The sequence below is a fragment of the Sinocyclocheilus grahami genome, unplaced genomic scaffold (assembly GCF_001515645.1).
Source record: "Sinocyclocheilus grahami isolate Dianchi unplaced genomic scaffold, SAMN03320097.WGS_v1.1 scaffold32.1, whole genome shotgun sequence".
Classification (NCBI taxonomy): Eukaryota; Metazoa; Chordata; class Actinopteri; order Cypriniformes; family Cyprinidae; genus Sinocyclocheilus; species Sinocyclocheilus grahami.
Genome location: NW_015505211.1, coordinates 1,367,010 through 1,387,606, shown reverse-complemented (window position 1 = coordinate 1,387,606; position 20,597 = coordinate 1,367,010). Strand labels below are relative to the sequence as shown.

General features: G+C 37.2%; 1 long non-coding RNA gene across 1 annotated transcript; it reads right to left on the bottom strand.

Moving 5' to 3' along the window:
- Nucleotides 1-1,868: 1,868 nt before the first annotated feature.
- On the bottom strand, nucleotides 1,869-16,205 carry LOC107576854 (uncharacterized). The gene is made up of 4 exons (XR_001608130.1): nucleotides 16,171-16,205; nucleotides 4,036-4,063; nucleotides 3,778-3,944; nucleotides 1,869-2,027 (listed from the first exon to the last, which is right to left on the bottom strand). It is a non-coding gene; the product is annotated as an uncharacterized lncRNA (long non-coding RNA).
- Nucleotides 16,206-20,597: the final 4,392 nt, after the last annotated feature.

Genomic DNA, 20,597 nt, shown 5'->3' with positions numbered 1-20,597 from the left:
TATATTTTTGTATGAAGATAACAATAGTTATTTATTAAATATACAGTACATACAAAAATCGTTGTAGAGGGGATTTGGGTAAGAAAAGTACAGTTACTATGTACTTTGACATATATACATTTACAGTATTCACATATTTATGGGGGTTTGGGGCACTTTTTAGCTGGTTAGTATGTGAAACCAGATTTAATAGCTGAAGACCAGCTTGCTTAGTCTTAGAGATGCTCATCATGGCTACATTTTTTACTGTATTTATCAAAAATACAATGAACCAGTAATATTGTACAATTTAAAATAACTGTTTTCTATTTTTAATATATTTTAAGATGTAATTTATTTCTGTGATGTAAAGCTAAATTACTCCAGTCATCAGTGTCACATGATTCATCAGAAATCATTTTAATATGTTTATTTGCTGATCAAGAAACATTTCTTATCATTGTCAATGTTGAAAACAGTTGTGCTGCTTATTATTTTTATTGAAATGGTGAGACATTTTTTTCAGAATTCTTTGAAGAATAGAAAGTTTAAAAAACAGCATTTATTTGAAATAGAAATAATTTGTAACATTATACAATTTCTTTACTGCCACTTTTGATGCATGAATGCATTCTTGCTGAATAAAATTATTAATTATTTTTTTTTATTATTTATTTCATCTATTTAAAAAAATCTTACTCATGATTATATTCTGAAGTTCCTAATCTGCATAACATAAGTCTGCATAACATGTGTTTACAGCATTGCAGGCCGTTCCAAATGAGCGATTATATCAAGTCAAGTAAACTTCTATACACTCTGTTTCAACCCAACTTTGGGTCAAATATGGACTAACTCAACCATTGGGTTAAATTTTTACATTAAATTTTTAACCAAAAAGTTGGGTTAGTCCATATTTGACCCAAAGTTGGGTTGAAACAACCCAGCATTTTTTAGAGTGTAGATACTGTGAATGGGGACGGGTAGTGTTTTTTGTGTCTGTAAGTACACGCGAGTGCTTTTATGTGTGTTTGGTGGCAAGGCTCTCAGCAAACAGTCCCCTACTGTTCTGAGTGAAAGGGTAATTGACTGTGAATGACTCTGGCTTTAATAAACACCTGCTTGCTCTGTTACCGGAGTTGCATCAGTGCGCCTCTTCTAGGCTCTCCAAGCTGCCATTTACAGAAAAACTCAACTGAAGAGCCTCAGGCTCTCTCCATAGCTCATTAATCAGCGTCCGCATTGGACATAAAGTCATTTACTTTTGACAAGCCCCCAGTGTGTGCTGTGTGATAGTGGGCTTGGCATAACAGCGTTAATTGGTAATTTACTGGAATATCCATACGAGAAAGTGCAGAGGACAGAGGCCACAGCTAAGACCAAATGTTTAAAGTGCTATTATGTTTGAAAGAACTCTAGAATGGCGTCGTTTAAACAGCAAATGTCACATTCGAAGGATACAAACTCACACAACATTAAGTATGTATAGGTTCAGATCTTTCAGACAATTACCATGGTAACCACCAAAACACCATAGTTACTGCAATTTCTGCCTTAAACTCACATCACTGGTTGTTGTGTCAGGCTCTAAGAACAGTTAGTCCAAACAATAAAAGTTAATGGGGTGCAAACAACCACACTGGACCCCACAGACTTGTATTGCATGATCAATCAATCAATAGAGACAGACAGACAGACCACCTACAGGTTAAAATGTTGTATTATTTTATTTTATTTTGACAGTGGTGGTAATACCAAGTTAACACGTTCTTGCTCAAGTAAAAATAACTGTAGTAACTTTTTTTTTTTTAAATAACTAATAATATTTTGCTGAAAATTAAGGTTACCATAGTACATTTGTGGAAAGTTAACATTCATTATGAGTCTTTATCAAAATATTAAACAATCTTGTATGTATGTTTGTGCCATTTTGATGGATGCAAGTGTGCTCGCTTTAATGGAATCACCTTGCTATATAAAGACAGATAGAGCGAGAGAATTTGCCCATCAACACGTTTGTCTTCCAGCTCACTGTCTCACAGCTGGAACTGAGAGAGAGAAAAGAGTGGTAGACAGGTAGACAGAAGGAGAGAAGAACAGCAGAGCAGCAGAGAGACAGAAAAAGAGAGTATGTCAACTTTAGAGTTCCACTAGATTCACCACACTGCCAAACTCAACACCCTCAGGGTGACAGGCGGGAGAGCGAGAGAGGGAGAGGAATGGCAATGATGGAGAAACACAGTAAGATGTGGTGCTTATCAACACAAAAGACAACACAACTGAACAAGCCCGCAATAGCTGTGTCACACTTAGAATAACAATACAGTGTTTCGCAATTTCCCTGTGTGCTTTCATTGCTCGCAGTAAGATTATATTTAAAAAATATTTCAAGCCAGATTTTTCAATTTCGTTTGTACCGGTACAATATGAATACATTCAGCACCCCCAGGTTTCATTCTTGCATTGTGGAAATGCAGAATATATTTCTGCACATGAATGCAAAGGGCATTTTCTCCTGTGGATGAACAATCACAAATTTATTCGTGGCGCTATTCACAAGAAGATATAATAAACTCTCGCTCTCTTAGTGGCTATGTCCCACTTTGTTTACTTACATTATACTGCATACTAAATGTGCTTACTTGCTTTCATGTAAACACTGTAGTTAAAAAAAAGACCTTTTTTCATCACAACAAGAAGACGTTTGAGGTACTATTATTTTTGGGTGCACTAATCTTGCATACTGTAATGGGTAGTATGCAAATTTTGACATGGATCTCCTTTGAATAAGTGCATGAATACAATTCTCACTCAGCAAATGCTCTCATCTTCTGATTGTGACTCAGCCATCTGGTGACATTGACACTGAGCGCTGATATCACCTAACCTTGATCCCGAGTGGGATAGTGAGAAAAGGGCCGTCACCCCATTCTGGCTGATTTGAAATTCTGAATAAGTAAATTATGAACATTGAGCAAATTAAGCAGCCTGCGCCTTGTCCGCCTGCCAGAGTGTTAGACAATATGCTTGACAAACGAGAGAGCTTCACATCCACGCCCTCCTCTCTTGTCATCTCGCTCTCACTCCCCAGAGAGACGTCATTTAAAGAGCCCTGGAATAAATCAGGCCGATGAAATTTAAGACGTGGCTCTCAAGTGGATTGCTGTGCACAAATCAACTTGCTTTTTTAGGGTTTTACATTCATAAATTAGATTAAACTAAATCATGGACCATCATGAGCAGGGCTCAACAATAAAGATTTTTTTTTCTGCCAGTAACAAAGCAAAAGCATTGTTCAATACATGGGAGAAAACCAGCTGTTTAAATAGAGCACATGTAGGCTACATAAGCAGGGATGCAGAAATAAAATAAAATAAAATAAAATAAATACAATTAGAAATATTAAATAAAAAACATTTTTAAAACATTACAAATAAAATATTAGAAACATAATTTAAAAATCTACTAGTCAATTTAGAAAATGCAACTTTTCAATTTCTATTATGAAAAATAAATTATTTTTTAATTTGCTAAAGATTACATGGAAACACCTTCCAATAAGGATTCAATTGTTAACATTAGTTAACTATATTAGTTAACATGAACTAAAAATGGACATCTATAGCATTTATTAATCATAGATAGTTTATTTCAACATTTATTACATTTAATAGAATTATTAATTAAACTTAAACTGAGCGACAGATGATGGCAAAGGTTATGTAGAAATAGGACAAACGAGTGTGAACAAAGAAATATTGACCAAATCTAGGTAAGATGTAGGGACAAAACACACACCTGATATGCCTGCCTGATATGATGTGTTGGCTGATCACAAACCATCCTTGCATGCTAGAATCACTCACAAACACCTCTTCTCTTTATCAGCCTCTCTCTCTAATTGCTGTAGTTGTTCACTCCTCTCCAAACATCCTGAAATCTTCCTTTCTCTGTCCCGGCACAGCCTGCAGGGGATAGCTGCTTGAATGGGTACTGAGTGGTCAAAACTGAATAAATCCAATTTCTGTGCATAATGGAATTTCCGTCTGGACTCACCCCAAGTCAATCCACTCTCCGGAGACCTCTGCACAAGGTGGAAAAAGCAGAATTAGAAAGCGGGTAGCCACCTCCATTAAATGTAGATTCATTCAATTCAGTTAATTACAGTTTAAGGATTGGAAAACAGGAAATGCCTACTGTAAGTATTCCTCATGATCTCTGGCAAACACGAAAGCATTTACACTTTTTTAATCCTATAAATTTCCTAAGCATGAATTGTATAAATAAATGGTAAATGTTATGAATCAACTACAATACATAACATTTTATGCTTAAGTGGTCATGAACAAAACTTTTTAAGGCAATACTTTTTTTCTCTTCCCAGCAGCTTCATCAGGGTTTCCAGTGACCCCATAACCTGTCTAGTTACATTCACCAACTCAGAGATCCAATTTAGGGATGTGACCTAATCTTGGCAAGGTGTGGGTGATGTTGTCTTGCAGCTGACCTTTCCCTTCATACTAACTGCTGTAACACACTTTGTAGACAGACTATTAAAACTGAACCTTCTCCTCACTGGTGTCTACATGCAGTTTTGGCGTGACTCGTGGACATCTCTGATAAGTTATTTGTGTTCACAGACTATCTAGCACACAATACTGCTAAATGTATCTCAGCAGTACTTAGAAAAAAATGACTAGCTCAAAATTTTGCACAGGTTGAGTATAATTGCTATTCCACAGAATTCCTGTTTGGAGGATTTGAAGTGATTTTGTAAATAAAAGAAATAAACCATTGGAACTAAACTGGCAAAAGAATCGCTATATACTGGTACATGACCAGGTCCATTGCTACCCACAAACACACACACACACACACACACACGATCACCATCTTAAGTTACAGAGACGTCCCACTGGAGTAAATGGGGTTAAGTGCTTTGCTCAAATGCACTATAGTTATGTTTCACAGATCACCCTCCTCTATGGTGTATGAACCTACAACCTTTCAGAGCCCAGACCTTTAATTACTAGGCTACAAAGAATCATATGATATACAGTACTTGATAATATTAATTTAAAGTTTAATGTAAAAATCAAGTTGTACATTACAGTAACTTTATACCGTACACTTTTAAATATAAAGTTTCATGCTATAGAAAAAGAATTTTGGTGAACAGTTCTAACCTTTTTAATTGCCTTTTTAATAACTTTAATAATAATATTTTTTTACTATAAAGAACATTTTGTGCAATGAAAGTAACATGTTTCATGAAACCATCAATGCCAATTAAGAACCTTTATTTTTATGTGTGCAGTTAAGGGGAGTTTCCGTGGCTTATTGCTTTTATAAGATGTTGCCAATTTGGTAACCGTCACCAATGTTGAATAAATAGTGACATACCGTATATTAATCAGAACAAACACTTTCTTAAATACATGTAAATACATGCTGTTCCAAAACAAGTATGATTTACTTTCATCTGTGAAACACAAAATAATATATATATATATTTTTTTTTAAGGTGTCAGTGATTTAATTATTTTTTTTCACATTGTTGTTTTGGACCCAATTGACTTTCATTATAAAAACTATTCAAAACATTCCTTAAAATATTTTCTTTTGTGTTCCACAGAAGAAATGTGCAGTCACCAGTGTTTATCTGTATTTTACAAGGACTTAAGTTAGAATTTAAGGGCAAAATTATTAATTTTATAAACATGATTATATGACACTTTTCAAAATCTCAGTGTAAAAAGAAAATGAAATCAGTCTGAATTTTGTCACTTTTAGTGTTTGATGGCTATATAAAAAAAACTGACAATTGTAGTCAATTAAATTGCTATCTATGTCAGTATACAGTAATAAAAATCAGGAATAGGAGAACGACATTGAACAGATAAAAGAAGTGTAAATAGCCTAAAGCTATGATTCTCAGTGGAGAACTTGCATAGATGAAAAAGTTTAAAGACTTAAATCTGAGAAAAGAGGAAGAAGCCAGGGATGAAAGAGTAGAAAGGATCGGAGAGAGTCGCTACGGGTTTTCTGGGACCATGGCTTCGAAACTGAAGAAGCTGCCAAAAAAAAGGGAAGAGATTGAAGAGATTTATTAGCACATTCTTCTGATGACCTAACCTGGAGCTACAGACAATTGAGTTCATTCAATTTATTTTTTAATTATAATTATATAATAATTCAGAATGTGCCAACTAACAAGAGATGGGAATTGGACCAAAATGCATAATTCTCTAAAACCACCAGAACAAGCAATACACATGAGTGATAATCTTGCAGATACTTATGCACTATCACACGCACATACCCGAAGCTCTCAGTAAACACAGCATTATCGGTACAAATGAAACTCGCATTCAGACAGCCTGTTATTGTGAGGGCTTTTCAGCAGCCTCTGCAATCACACAACAATGTGGCACTCTCAATAAAAGAGCAAGTGTTTAAAAAATGCACCCTTTTATAGAGAAATATTGGCCTTTTCAAAAAACCGTCAGCAGGAAATATCTTTATGGATAAACAAGACAAACGAGAGCCCGACGTTGGTTACTGGGTTCAGATTTGATTTATAAAATCAAATAATCACTATATAGAAATCCATACATGTGGTTCCTAAATGCATTCATGGTTCATGTCTGACAAGCTGGCTAAATATATGATTTACTCTGTAGAGTTTGTTGTTTTGAAATGTGTAATTTCTTGATACAGTACAATTTCTAGTTATGTACCGCTTCATTGAAACCAGATCGCTATGCCAGAACCGACCAGCAGAACGCAATCCAATTACTGTTTCTATGGTGAAATCAGTTGAGCAAAATAACACAAAGCCAGACAACAAGAGGAAATCATGCAAATTAGGTAATTAAAATACCAAAAAATGAACAAATGAGAAAGAGGAAAAGGTTGCTGACCTAAATACGTTGCTGCAAGAAGACATGAATACTAACTATTATTGTTTTTTTTACATTTGCTGCATTGTTGAAAAGGATGCTTAAAAAAATCAAACAACAGATATGATTTCTGAAAATAGTTACATAGAATGAATCAATCAAATCACCCCTTTCTGAGAGTCTGAAGCCAAAAGAGAAAGAATGAATGAAGCCAGAATGACTGAAAGAGCGAAAAAAAGAGCTGAGATGTGGAAAAGAGAAGGACTGCAAATAAATATAATGAATTGGTTGAAACCATGAAATGTTTTGACATGCATAGTTTTTCACATGAAAACACTTTCAAAATGAATGCATTTCAACCTTTTACCAAATGATAAAACTACTAAGCATTAGCGCACACAGCACACCAACTAACCATGATCTTCTACATCTTCAAGTCAGAGGCAGGTGGCATTTATACATGTAATACACTTGCAGCTAATAAAATAGTTAAATTGATATACAGACAAACCCCCAACCCCACCCCTGTAATATTTATACTTTACTTCAATTTTGACTCCATGGGGTCTTTCAAAAAATTATATAAAAAAACATAAATCAGTCCAGCAAAACATCTTTCTGTGCAAATTTGTTTTTTTATTGGTGTGCAAATGATGCAAAATGAAACATTAAAAAGCCGATTTGCCAAGGGTTGAAGGTTTGTTTTTCATTTCCATTTTTATAGCCAAACACACTCTACATCAGAACTGAAAGAGAAAAGGGCGGTTTTTGCAACTAATGTTATGACAGAAAACTTATGTTTGCTCAAGCTAATATTATGCTTAAAATACTGTAAATGTAAAAACATCAAAGAGTATTGTCATTCATCAAAGAACCAGTGCTTAGAATTCTGTGTAGGCTGCAGGCAAACTTGAAGTGTGAAAGATCCCAGCATGCATTTGAGAGCATTCGCCTGCAGTTATAGAATATGCATGTGCCATGTGAGAAGCTCATATGAATATGACTCATGTGCAAATATAAGGCAAACACTGTGCTTTTCAAATGTGACCTTGACAAGCTAGTGGGACAAATGGCTCATAGGCTTGAGTGAACAGGTCTCACTATTCCTTATACAAACACACTGCAATAAATTCCTGGAGTAGTTGTACATAATACAACAAGATACTGTAGCTGTTGAGAACTGCAGACATGCATCCTCACCTAAAGAGAATGATGGTAGTTGAGGTGCCACTGAGATCTTCCACTGGGCATAAAAGCCTTTAAAGGTATAGTTCACTCTAAAAATGGCATTTCTGTCATCATTTATTCACCCTCATTCCAAATCTGCATGATTTTTGTTTTATCTGTGCAACTGAATGATTCTTCTGAATCAGTCTCTTAATGAACCATCTGATCCAGTTCACAAAATCAGTTGAAATTATTCACTTACAAAATCTGACTCAGTTCTCAATGACTCAGTATGGTCACTCTTAAATGTCATTCCAAATCAGGATAACTCAACACAAAAATATTTTAATATTTTCAAATGGTTTTTCCAGATGCAAATACAGCTAATGAGGATCGACCAAAAAGAATGTAAAATTATCATTAAAGTGGTCAATAAGAGTCTGTGCACTATATTTGAACTCGTCTGAATGAACAACACATTCTTCAAAATGGGAGAAATATCATGGGAGTCATACAGGTTTGGAATGACGTGAGGGTGAGCAAATGATGACAGAATTGTAATTTTTCATGTAAACTCTCATTGACTGACTGAGTTTTTACAGGAGCATGTGTGACAATACTGAATTGCTGTCAAGTAAAGACAGCTAAGCAGAGGGGGTTTTCAATAGACAGGGCAAGAGATGCTCGGAGCTGGGTAATCGGTTAATCGTCCCAGTCAGTGAGCATATGAGAGTCACACACATTCGCAGTTTGAGCATCCATTCACCGAACTCATTGTGTAGACTATTACTGTTTCTCTCTCGTCCAGTCAAAAGCACTGTGCCAGCCATTCTATACGAACACGGTCTGATTACAGGGCCTTCTGAAAAGACACACAGGAGGCTCATTTACGGCCTCTTCAGCGAGCCCAGGCAATTTCTCAAAGACACAAGCTACTGCTTCCTCAATCATAGTCACACAGGCACACTGATCACGAAAATACAGAAAGATGGAAAGCAGACTGCTGAAGAAGAGGGAAAATGAGAGTGCGAACCAGAGCGTGGATGAAAAATGATCTAGCACGACTTTTACAGCAAAGCATTTATCTCATGAATCACAAGAAAGGCAAGGCCTCTCTCATCAAGAGCTGCAACTAAGGGCATAGCAACTGAGCACTTAGGGGAACGTATGCCTCCTGCTTTTAGACTTTGAACTTTGTCCTACTACAATTTGGGCAATGATCATATTTTAAGGATTTTCTTTTGCCCAGCAAGTGCATAACAGTGTAAAATAACGGTCTTTAAAGGAATAGTTTACCCAAAAAAATTATAATTCTGTCAACATTTACTCACCCACTTGTCGTTCCAAATCTGTATGACTTTCTTTCTTCTGTGGAACACAAAAGAACAAACAGTATTTTGAAGAACTATTTTAGTCCATTGGGGGTCCCCACTGACTTTCATTGTATGGAGAAATCAGAATCAGAATCAGAATCAGAATCAGAAAGAGCTTTATTGCCAAGTATGTTTGCACATACAAGGAATTTGTTATAGTGTCACAAGCTTCCAGTACACTGAGACAACAACAACACACAGATAATAAAAGTGAGATGTGCATAAAATACACATGCATAAATATAAACCACAAAAAAAAGAATAAATTGTATGTACAGGTGTGCTATAGATGGAATAGGAATATAATAAAATAAAATAAGTTGTAGGGATGTACTAGGGTTTAGGGTGATAAATAAGTATAAGGTTATTGCACATACTGTACTTTAATTGCACAATGGGAGAACATTAACTGTTCATGAGGTAGATTGCCTGGGGAAAGAAACTGTTCTTGTGCCTGGCTGTCCTGGTATTCGGTGCTCTGTAACGCCGACCAGATGGCAAAAGTTCAAAAAGGAGATGGAGATGGCTTGGATGTGATGGATGAAAAACAGTTCTTCACATTCAAATTTTTTTCTTTTGTGCTCCACAGAAGAAAAGAAAGTCATACAGGTTTGGAACAACAATAGGGTAAACTTGTGTCTATCGCTTTAAGACCAAGCTGCATCAGCATCCAATCGATTGAATGAAGGTGAATCTGTAAGCGATCATCCTAATTTGGCTAGCGCCCCTTATTAGCTTTTCAACAAATCAAATACAACTATGGCAAATGTTTCATCACCTAATTAATATTCATGAGTCAGGCTGACACCCCCTGGTTCTTACATCCCTGCATGGCTGCACATAACTTTATTTTTCATTAGTGCAATTACACTCTTAAAAATAAAGTTGCTTCATGATGCCATAGAAGAACCTTTTTGTCTAAATGGTTCCAGAAAGAACCTTTAACATCTGAAGAACCTTTCTGTTTCACAAAAGGTTCTTTGTGGCGAAAGAAGGTTCTTCAGATTATAAAAAGGTAAGAAAGAGATGGTTCTTTAAAGAACCTTTGACTGAATGGTTCTTTGTAGAACCAAAAATGGTTCTTCTATGGCATCGCTTGAAGAACCTTTTGAAGCACTTTTATTTTTAAGAGTGTACTTTGCTTTGAATATAGGACTTCGTTTAAATTATGGTTATTTTAAAGCCTATATTTGATGTTAATGTAACACTAAACATGGTTTTGATCCAAGTAATTGAGATTCTTTTCTGTTGTGGTGTGTTTGTTTATGAAGTACTTGAAATGTAACGCTGGCAGCAACATTTAATCACTCAACTGCTGTTAGGATGTAAAAAAAAGAAATCCTCACATTATAAGAATACAACCATAAAATGTAAATAAACATTTGGTCACACTTTATTGTAAGGTCCAATTCTCGATATTAACAAACCATTAATTAAGACTTTGCCTCAATAAACTCCTAATTTGCTGCTTATTAATAGTTAGTAAGGTAGTTGTTAAGTTTAGGTATTGGGTAAGATTAGGGATGTAGAATATGGTCATGCAGAATATGTGCTTTATCAGTACTAATAAACAGCCAATATCTTCATAATAGGTAATAAGAAACTAGTTAATAGTGAGAACTGGGCCCTATACTAAAGTGTTACTGAACATTTTTCATTCAAATAAATGTTTTTCACTACTTTAAAGGGAAGTATTCTACAACAGTTCTTCATTAAAAGTGCCAGGAACCGACTAATCAATAATGAAATTAGTTGTTGATAATTTTTTACCAGTCAGGTATTGCAGTCCTACTCCCATCCCTCAACTTCTCCATGCAGAAAGTACCACATAGCTGCTGGTTCTGGGAGTCATACAGTAGGTGAATAAGCAGAAGGATCTGATCTGGGAGGGAGGTTCGGAAATGACCTCTGCCACCTTAACGCCTGAATACTTTCTTCCCCCTGTGCAATCTCGACCCAGCTCAACTGGGCACAGATCAATCCATTCAGCAGCGCTGCTGTGGGCCGCAGCGTGCCAAAGGCTGAGACGGGCCGCCAGCCGAAATGCTCTGTGGGATCTAATCAGACCCCGATCTGACATCACACGAGCATCACGCTGCATTCAGTCAGATGGGCATAGAGGTACAGTAGCAAGATGTAAAAAAGGACCAAGATTGAGTTCTTTAAGGAATGAAATAGAACAGTATACTTTTACAGTGATCAGAATAACAGTTTTGAAACAAATTACTAAAATCTGGCTTAACTCAGAAATATCAAAGACTAAGAGATACAATTGGACAAATGGACAAAATTGAAAAAATTTAAATCAAAATCTGAAATGATTATAGATGGAAACTGCTTTTAAGACGATAGATAGATAGATCGATAGTAAGTATTTAATAGTATCTATCCATCCAAAGACAAATCAAAGTATAAAATAAATGTAAAATTATTTACTGTATATTTGATCAAATAAATGTACCCTTGTTGATGTCTTATAATAAATAATAATTAATTAAATAAGTAAATAAAAAGAAATATAATAATAGACCTAATACCTAGAAAAAAGAACAGAACAGGCATTATTAAGAGATGACTTATGGGGCACAATATGAAAGCAGATGTGCAGAAATCAGTTGAGGGATGTGGCATTTAAAAGATCAGGACAAAAGCGAGAGTTTGGAGGATCCGATCATCCCTTTGGGAGAAGATAAGAAGCGGCCCGAAGGGTGTCTGTTACTGATAAACGCTCAGTGATATCCACACGGACACAGGGGGACCATTAGCAAAGCCATGGCCACATTTGTTGGCCCTGCTCCCTTTCTAAACGGCCAAGCTGGCAGAGTATTATATAGCACTTACTGAAACCCGGTGTTCCTTTCAGCTCCCACAAAACGCCTCGTAACCTCAGTGTATCTGAGGGTCGTAGGGGAACGCTTAGGAACATGAATTTGCCGTTATGCTCTCCTTCAGTCAGACTCTGCAGAGTGTTATTGATTTTCAAAATGAAAGGATGTGCCATCATGTTTGCCGTCATATCTTAAACCGAGTCATTTGTAGCTGTCAATTATGCCTGGCAGCACAGGCCAGTGATATCAAGGTTCTGGTGACTGTAATACGAGAAGGATGACGGACAAAACAGCTACATGCTTTCTGAACACCAGCTTGCAAGATTTTTTAATCAAAATAAAAAAGTAACCATCGCTGCTATGACATCTGATTCACGAGGAAACTCAATTAAAGTGTCAGATGAAATTTATTCTGCTCTCTGGCCTCCTTTGTCTTTGTGAGGCTGTACTCATTACCGGTGTGATTTAATTAACCGGCCAGTTAATTGAGGAAAAAAAACGGCATCGTTCACTCGTAATCTCCTTTCTGCTTTGCAGCTGCAGACAGATATCAGGACAGTCGTGGGTTATGCTGCTTAGTTTTGTGGAAAAATATCAGTATCTACCGACCAAATACTTGGACATTCTGCTGTCTTGAAAACGCAGTAACAAAACTGTCTCTGTGATCTGAAATGGTCTCCTGAGCATGTGATAAAAAGCAGTTAAAATGAAACTGAACTGATTAGCAAGACATTTGCAGCAACAAAAATCCAAAATGCATTCGCGGCAGTGATAAGTCAATCACTAGAGCTGCTAAAATTGCATAAGTTTCAAGATCTTAAAAGAGTTGTCTCTAAGCCACATATCACATATAAAACAGGATATACTGGAGGCCTATACTGGAGGCCTAAACCTCAACAGTTTTTCAAAGAACACATTGTGCATATACACTACCATTTAAAAGTTTGGGGTTAGTATGATAATACTTTTATTCGGTAAGGACACATTAAGCTAAACCTAATCAAAAGTAACATTTTTAATATTCATTGTTACAAAAAAAAAAAACTATTTCAAATAAAAGATATTCTTTTGAGTTTTCTACTCATCAAAAAATCCTGAAAAAACAAGTATCATGGTAAGCTGCACAACTGTTTTCAACATTGATCAAATCAGCATTTTAGAATGATTTCCGAAGGACCATGTGACTATGAGGACTGGAGTAATGATGCTGAAAATTCAGCTTTGCCATTACAGGAATAAATGACATTTTAACATACATTCAAAAAGAAAATAGTTATTTTAAATTGTAAAATTACTTTTTAAATTATATTCTCTCCACTACTGACAAACAAAGTATAAAATAAATAATATAAATATAAATATTGTATTAAGCATAAAATAAAATAAATAATTTATTAAAAAATAAAATAACTGACGACGAAGTGACGTGACATATGGCCAAGTATGGTTTCCCATACTAGGAATTAGTGCTCTGCGTTTAACCCATCCAAAGTGCACACACACAGCAGTGAACACACACACACACACACCGTGAACACACACCCGGAGCAGTGGGCAGCCATTTATGCTGCGGCGCCCGGGGAGCAGTTGGGGGTTCGGTGCCTTGCTCAAGGGCACCTCAGTCGTGGTATTGAAGGTGGGAGAGAGCACTGTACATTCACTCCCCCCACCTACAATCCCTGCCGGTACGAGACTTGAACCTGCAACCTTTAAGTTACGAGTCCGACTCTCTAACCATTAGGCCACGACTTCCCCCAATGAATACAATTAAATTGTATAATACAATTAAATTAATTAAAGTTAATACATATATACACATACGTCAATGGAGTTCCAATATGCAATACAATTATGCACTACATTTTTACATTTTGTGAAGAAAATAGCACTTGTGCATGCGAAACACATTGCCAGGGTGTTGCTATGTGGTTGCGCACTCAGCCAAGTCAGTTCCTTATAGCCAGGTTTCAAACAATATATTTTATGTACATTTTGGGATTTTGCATAAAACATGGACAGAAACACCAACATGCTAATAAAATGTAAAAAAAAAAATGTGCATGAAAAAAAAAATGTCTGTAGCACAAATGTCTGGGACAAGGCACTAATGTCAAAACTAAACTACGTTATTGCAGATTGTTCAGGCTAAACCTGTTCTCTTAAAATGTGTAACACTGACAGTTAAACTAGCAGCTTTACTATAAATACACCAGGGGAACAGATAGTGCCTTGCATCACATTATACCGCAGATCACAGATTTACTCATAACATTTCAAACCACTCACCTCATGGTTTGTCATTAAGATCTTCTCGACTGTTAACCGCCTCCTAGCTATCGCCACAAACCCCTCCATCCCTGTCTCAAAAGGTGGACATCTTAAAGTCTAGCCTTGTCTCTCTCCCTGTCATTACTCACAGCTGTCAGGGGCGCTCTGGAATTGGCATTGAGTAATGACAGGTCTAAAGCGAACGACCTGCCACAATATAATTGCTTTTGACGATTATGCATGGCCCTTTTACCTGTAATCACAGCAAAAAAGTTTTACATAAAAAAGTGAAAGGAGAGCGAGAAAAGGGGACAGAAAGAGAGTACAGGAGAAACTGTGATGAAAAAGTCATTGTTTTTGTAAATAAAACGCTCTATGATTACTGCCTGGCCCTGTTTTTACAGACAGCACTCTTCTATTGTAAAAATGTAATAAATAACATAATTTGCTCGACTGCTTTTTGTCAATTTCTCTTTCTGATGGCCCGCTTCACACTTGGCCTCTAGGGGGCAATACATCTACCTTCCCGTGGATCTTTCGCATCTTTTGTCGCATGCACAGGATGAGACAAAGAAGACATGCAGAATGAGAGTATTATGTGCATTTTTAAACACAGAAACTTCATGGTGTGAAGATCCAATAATATTTTCAGTAGGGGTCCCAGTATGGGGTCTGTGAAGTGTTGGTGGAAACAGCACTGATGTTTTTTTCACCCGTGGAGTTGGGCTGCAGATAAACCCTGTGGCTGATAAAATCAAGCCTTGTACCGCAGTATTCTTTCAATGTTAAACGGAGGTTGGTGCTCTAATGGCATCACGCTGAGCTGTACTCAATGGGTCTATGATGCCGTCACGACCTTACAACCGCTCTCATGTGTCATTGTTCTCTTGCATGCTTTCCCTCCGTTATGCCTGTGAAGGTCTTTAAGCAATTCAGCGGTTCTGGCGAGACGATAATTGGTGTAGGTCTCCATCTGTCCTACCTGTGCTGTGAGAGAAGTGCCCACACAATGACACACACTCACAAACACAGAAACACTATTTTTTCCTCTCGTTCTCTGCCACATCCATACACACTCTTCTCTCTATGCCACATTTATCCTTCCAAAAACACACACACACGCACTTGCTTTAGGTGTTTTGGCTCATTAACTCAGAGCTGCTGCGGCTGAAGGCTGCACATGCTCACAGCAGGTTCCATCCACCGGAGAGAAAGAGAGAGAAAAGTGTTGGCATACAATTGCCAATGCAGTTCACACTTCTCATTCCATCTGCTTAGGTCAGAATCACACAAAGAATTAAACACACAGCCAGATATTTGTCATGGCTACACTGTTTAAAATTTAAGATGAGCCTATGGAATAGATTGGGATACAGTCCTGGTGACAAAGCCAACCTAAGGTGGTAACTGGTCTCCCAGCCTGGCCGTGCTGGTCTATTTTGATGTTTCATTGGGGTTTAGGGCAACTGTCAAGCTAAGGGACCAGCTAGACTAGCTCACACGTACCTCAAACCACCATTAAACTATTGTATCAAAACAGACTATCCTAACCATCTCAGATAGGCTGGGAAATTCATAATAATGTTAGACTGAGGTAACCTATTTAAGGGGATAGTTTACCCAAAAATGAAAATTTGCTGTTAATTCACTCACCCTCAGGCCATGCAAGATTTAGGTGTTTTTTTCCTTTGATAAAACAGTAAAGAAAATATTTAGCTGAAAGCCTGGTACTTGGTGATTCAGGTGTAGCTAATCACCTTATCAATGGCACACAAAGCCATTTGACTTTCAACTGTGATCAGCTGTGGTCATTTTGATTAGCTCAGCATGAAAAGAGCTTTCCTGGAGCATTTCAGGCCTTGGTAGTGCAACGAAAGCAAACAATAATCTATGTGTGGCAAGACACTGTCAAAAGATCTCTGGGATAAAGTTGTGGACAGGCACAAGTCAGGAGATGGATACAAAAAAAATTCAAAGAGAAGTCTATTATTAAGAAGTGAAAGGTATTTGGTACAACACAGACACTCCCTGGATAAGGGAAACTGGATGAAAGAGCCGAGGAAACTGGTCAGAGAGGCGATCAAGAGACCTACAGGAACTCTGAAGCAGTTGCAGGAATTTATGACAAAGAGTGGTCACTGTGTGCATGTGACAACAATATCACAAATTCTCCAAAAATGTGGTGGAGGGTTGCAAGAAAAAAGCCAGTCCTCAAGAAAGGCCACATGCAGTCATGACTGAGCTTTGCCAAAACGCACCTTGAAGATTCTGAGGCAGATCAGACTAAAATGGAATTATTTGGCCTCAACACCAAACAATATGACTGGTGGAAATCGAATACAGCTCATCATCCAAATAACAGCATTCCTACAGTAAAGCATGGAGCTGGTGATATCCTGTTATGGGGTGATTCTCTGCAGCAGGGACTGGATGGGGCAAAATACTGTACCATCAAATTCTTGAGGAAAATCTGATGCCCTCTGCCAGAAAGTTGTCAATGAGAAGAAGGTTTACCTTCCAATTTTACAATGACCTAAAGCACACAGCAAAACTGACCACACAGTGGTTGGAGGAGAAAAAGGTGAATGTCCTTGCATGTCAGTCAGATCCCAGGCTTGAACATCACTGAAAATCTGTGGACTGACTTGAAGACTGCAGTCCACAAATGGTCATCATCAAATTTAACTGAACTTGAGCAGTTCTGCAAAGAAGAGTGGGCAAATATTGCAAGGTCTAGATGTGCAAATTTAGTAGAGACAAATCCCAACAGACTAAAGGCTGTAATTAATGCAAAAGGTGGTTTAACAAAATACTGACACAAGGGGGTGATCCTTTTTCAAAATTCAGTGATTCTGTTTTTTTTTTTCTTTTTCTGACATGTTGGTGTTATAATCTTTCACTTTGGCTGCACTTACACTGGCACAAAAAAATCTGATTTTTTTGCTCACATATCTGACACCGATCATTATTTGTTGCATATGTGTAAACACAAAAATCCGCACGAGATCTGATTTGAGATCAGTCACTTCCAAATGTGGTTTTAAATCATATCTGATATTTGGACAACCGATCTACGTTTAAACATACATATCCAATTCCCTGCAGAACTCCCATTGTGTGAAATATTTTGAAGTGAAATATTCACAGCTTAAATAAACAACTGTTAAATTTCAGGACCTAAAAATGCAAGCCCTGGAAATACAAGGCATTAAAATGCAAGCACTGTTAATTCAATGCATTATTATTTCAGTTAGTGCAATTCAACATGCATTTTTGTTTCAAAGACATTTGTCATTGATTTTCTTCCATATTTTCAACCCATGCCTGCCCGTGAATTTTATAAATATAACAGCTAAAAGCTACATTACATTTCTTAGCAATGAGGTGATAACTTCGCAGTTTTTGTAATTAAACCAACAAGCTTCACATGTTCGCAAGCTTCACACTCGCTTGCGCATTCATTCATTCTGTCTCTCTCTCTCGTTAATTCATTCGAATACATTTCAATAAATATAATCTTGGCGCTACTTTATTTCACTAAATAATTCTACCTCTAGCTAGCTGTAGATAAATTAGCCTAACAAATGAAATTTAGCGTTATTTTACATTATTTATCCGTTCAGTCAGATTTTGTGCTACAAAACATCCCTGACAGCCATTGTCCATGCTGGCTAACAATAATGGCCACTTGACGTGAATTATATAAATAATTTTAATAGCACGGCCATTCAAAACCTGAGGGTCTACCATGTGTATAGTAAAGCAATCACTGCAGGCAATCCTTTTGGGGTGGGAATTAATTTAAAGTGAATGTAAACAGGCGGGCCAAAAAAAATCGTATATGGTCAAAAGATCGGATCTATGCATTAAGACTTGCAGTGTAAATGCAGCCTTTGTTGTTGTCACGAATCCGGTCCATGAACTTTCCTTTTCATTGACTCTCGCACCACACAAACTGTTGCATAGCACCCCGGACTACATTTCCCATCATGCATTACTGATTGCACTCAGCACGAATTGCACACACCTGTTATAAGTTGTAAAGTTGTTTTCAGAGTAAATGTCTGAATAAAACAAAAACTGTGTCCGTCTTTATTTCAAGATGCAAAACTACAAAATGCCATTATTTTAAAGGTGGGTAATTATTTTCTATACCCACTGTAAAACACAATAAAAATTGTTCTGTAGCATACCAATTAGTAAAATAAAATATTGTTATGAACATATTAACTTACTAAAATAAAAAGTATTGTTTTAAGCATCGAATTAATAAAATGAAATGGATAGTTATAAGAATATCAAATTACTAAAATAAAATACAGTAAAATGTTCTAAGCTTATCAAATTAGTAAAACAAAACAAAACCACTTAAAACACTCTCCCAAGTGCCCCAAACCCCCATATCCCTTGGCACAGACCAACCTATTTTGGTCAGGCTTCAAAATGAGTTAATTGGGAAAGCATTTTTTTTGGCAGGGAGGTGATTTGTCAAGCCTGAACTACAGTATCTGTCTGTCACTCTATCTGTCGGACAGCGTTAAGCTGTGCTGATTTTTTTTACTGTAAGACTGTCCTGTTGCCCTTCTGTCCCTTTTTCAGTTTTGTCCCTTAAACCAGTGTTTCGAAGATTTGCCCCCTTCTATTATGATCACTGTGTGTCAGGCAAACCATGTGTCCAGCAACTGCCAGGCTTCTGCTGGAGTAAGCATGAACGTAACAACCAAAGAGGACGGATCATTCCTGCCACCGTTCCGAAAACAGCTCACATCCGACCCCCCCAGCCTTTATTATCCACTCCCATCTCCAAGCAGATCTGAGATCAGCTGAAAGGTTGGCGGCCATGATCTTTGGAGATCTCTCTCCAGCTCAGTGGACATGTCAGAGCTCCAGCAGGGTATAATGAGGGGCTGCTCACTTCTGCAGTGAGTTGGACGAGACGTAAGTTTCACACCCACTCCTTCACACATGCTTCTGCCTAATACTGTGTGTGCGCAGCCCTCATGAGCTTCCAAAGTTCATCTATAACAAGCATTCCTGTCTAGAGGCTGCTATATAATATATGTCCAGCACTACTACAGCTGATAAAAACTTCAGTGTCAAACAAAAAAAAGTCACAGTCCTCACCAAGCCAGAGATGCTGGTCAAACTGGTTAACGTGCTCACTAGCTTTGCCAAGATGGACGACTAGAGCAACCAGTTTGATCAAGCTGCTCTATGAGACTGTCTACAAGGTATATGCTTCATCTGAAGGTATTCCTTCTAATCAACCACCGAAACCATCTTGAAACCACTACTAAACAGTTTCAAAAAGCTAAAAATCCTTTGAAACTAAGCCATCAAAAGTAGATATAAAAAAAAACACAACACATCATTAAAAAAAACAGAACACAACACAAAATCAAACAGAAAACAACAAAGATACTGACCTGGAGCAAAGCAAAGCAAAATAACAAAAAAAAAACATGTTAAATCATCTTCCACCAAATCCCCATAAAACTATCAATACAGACCAGCTTAACCAACTTAGCCAGGCCATGAGACCAGTAGCTGTTTTTTGCAGGAAGGTTATTGGTTGAGAGTTAAATCTTCAAATCTAATGTACTTTGATCTATCAAATCTTGATTTAATGTTAAATTGAGTCCAATCAAAAGGTACATGATATTCTCTCCACTCCTGACAATATGAAATTCATTCATGCATTTGTTGTCATCCCAAAGAGCTTTACCAAACAATTACAAAGCATTCAGAATGCAGCTGCAAGAATGCTGACTCACACTAAACTGAGGAATCACATCCTGCAGTTAAATCCCCTCCCTGTGTACCTGCGTCTGACCTAACTGATTTCATTGTCCTCTTATTTTGAAAAGTCTCCATGGTGTTCCAACTGCAACTTGCTGGGCACTTAATTTTCAAAGCACACTTGTTTACTTGTGTTTTTCATATTTATGTAAAATGATAAAGACTTAGCTTACTTACTAATCTACCATAGGGAGAGCTACTTACAGTATATAGAATGGCAAACAACATAACACATACTTTAGCATGACCATTAGCATAAACGTTACCCCCCCCCCCCCCCC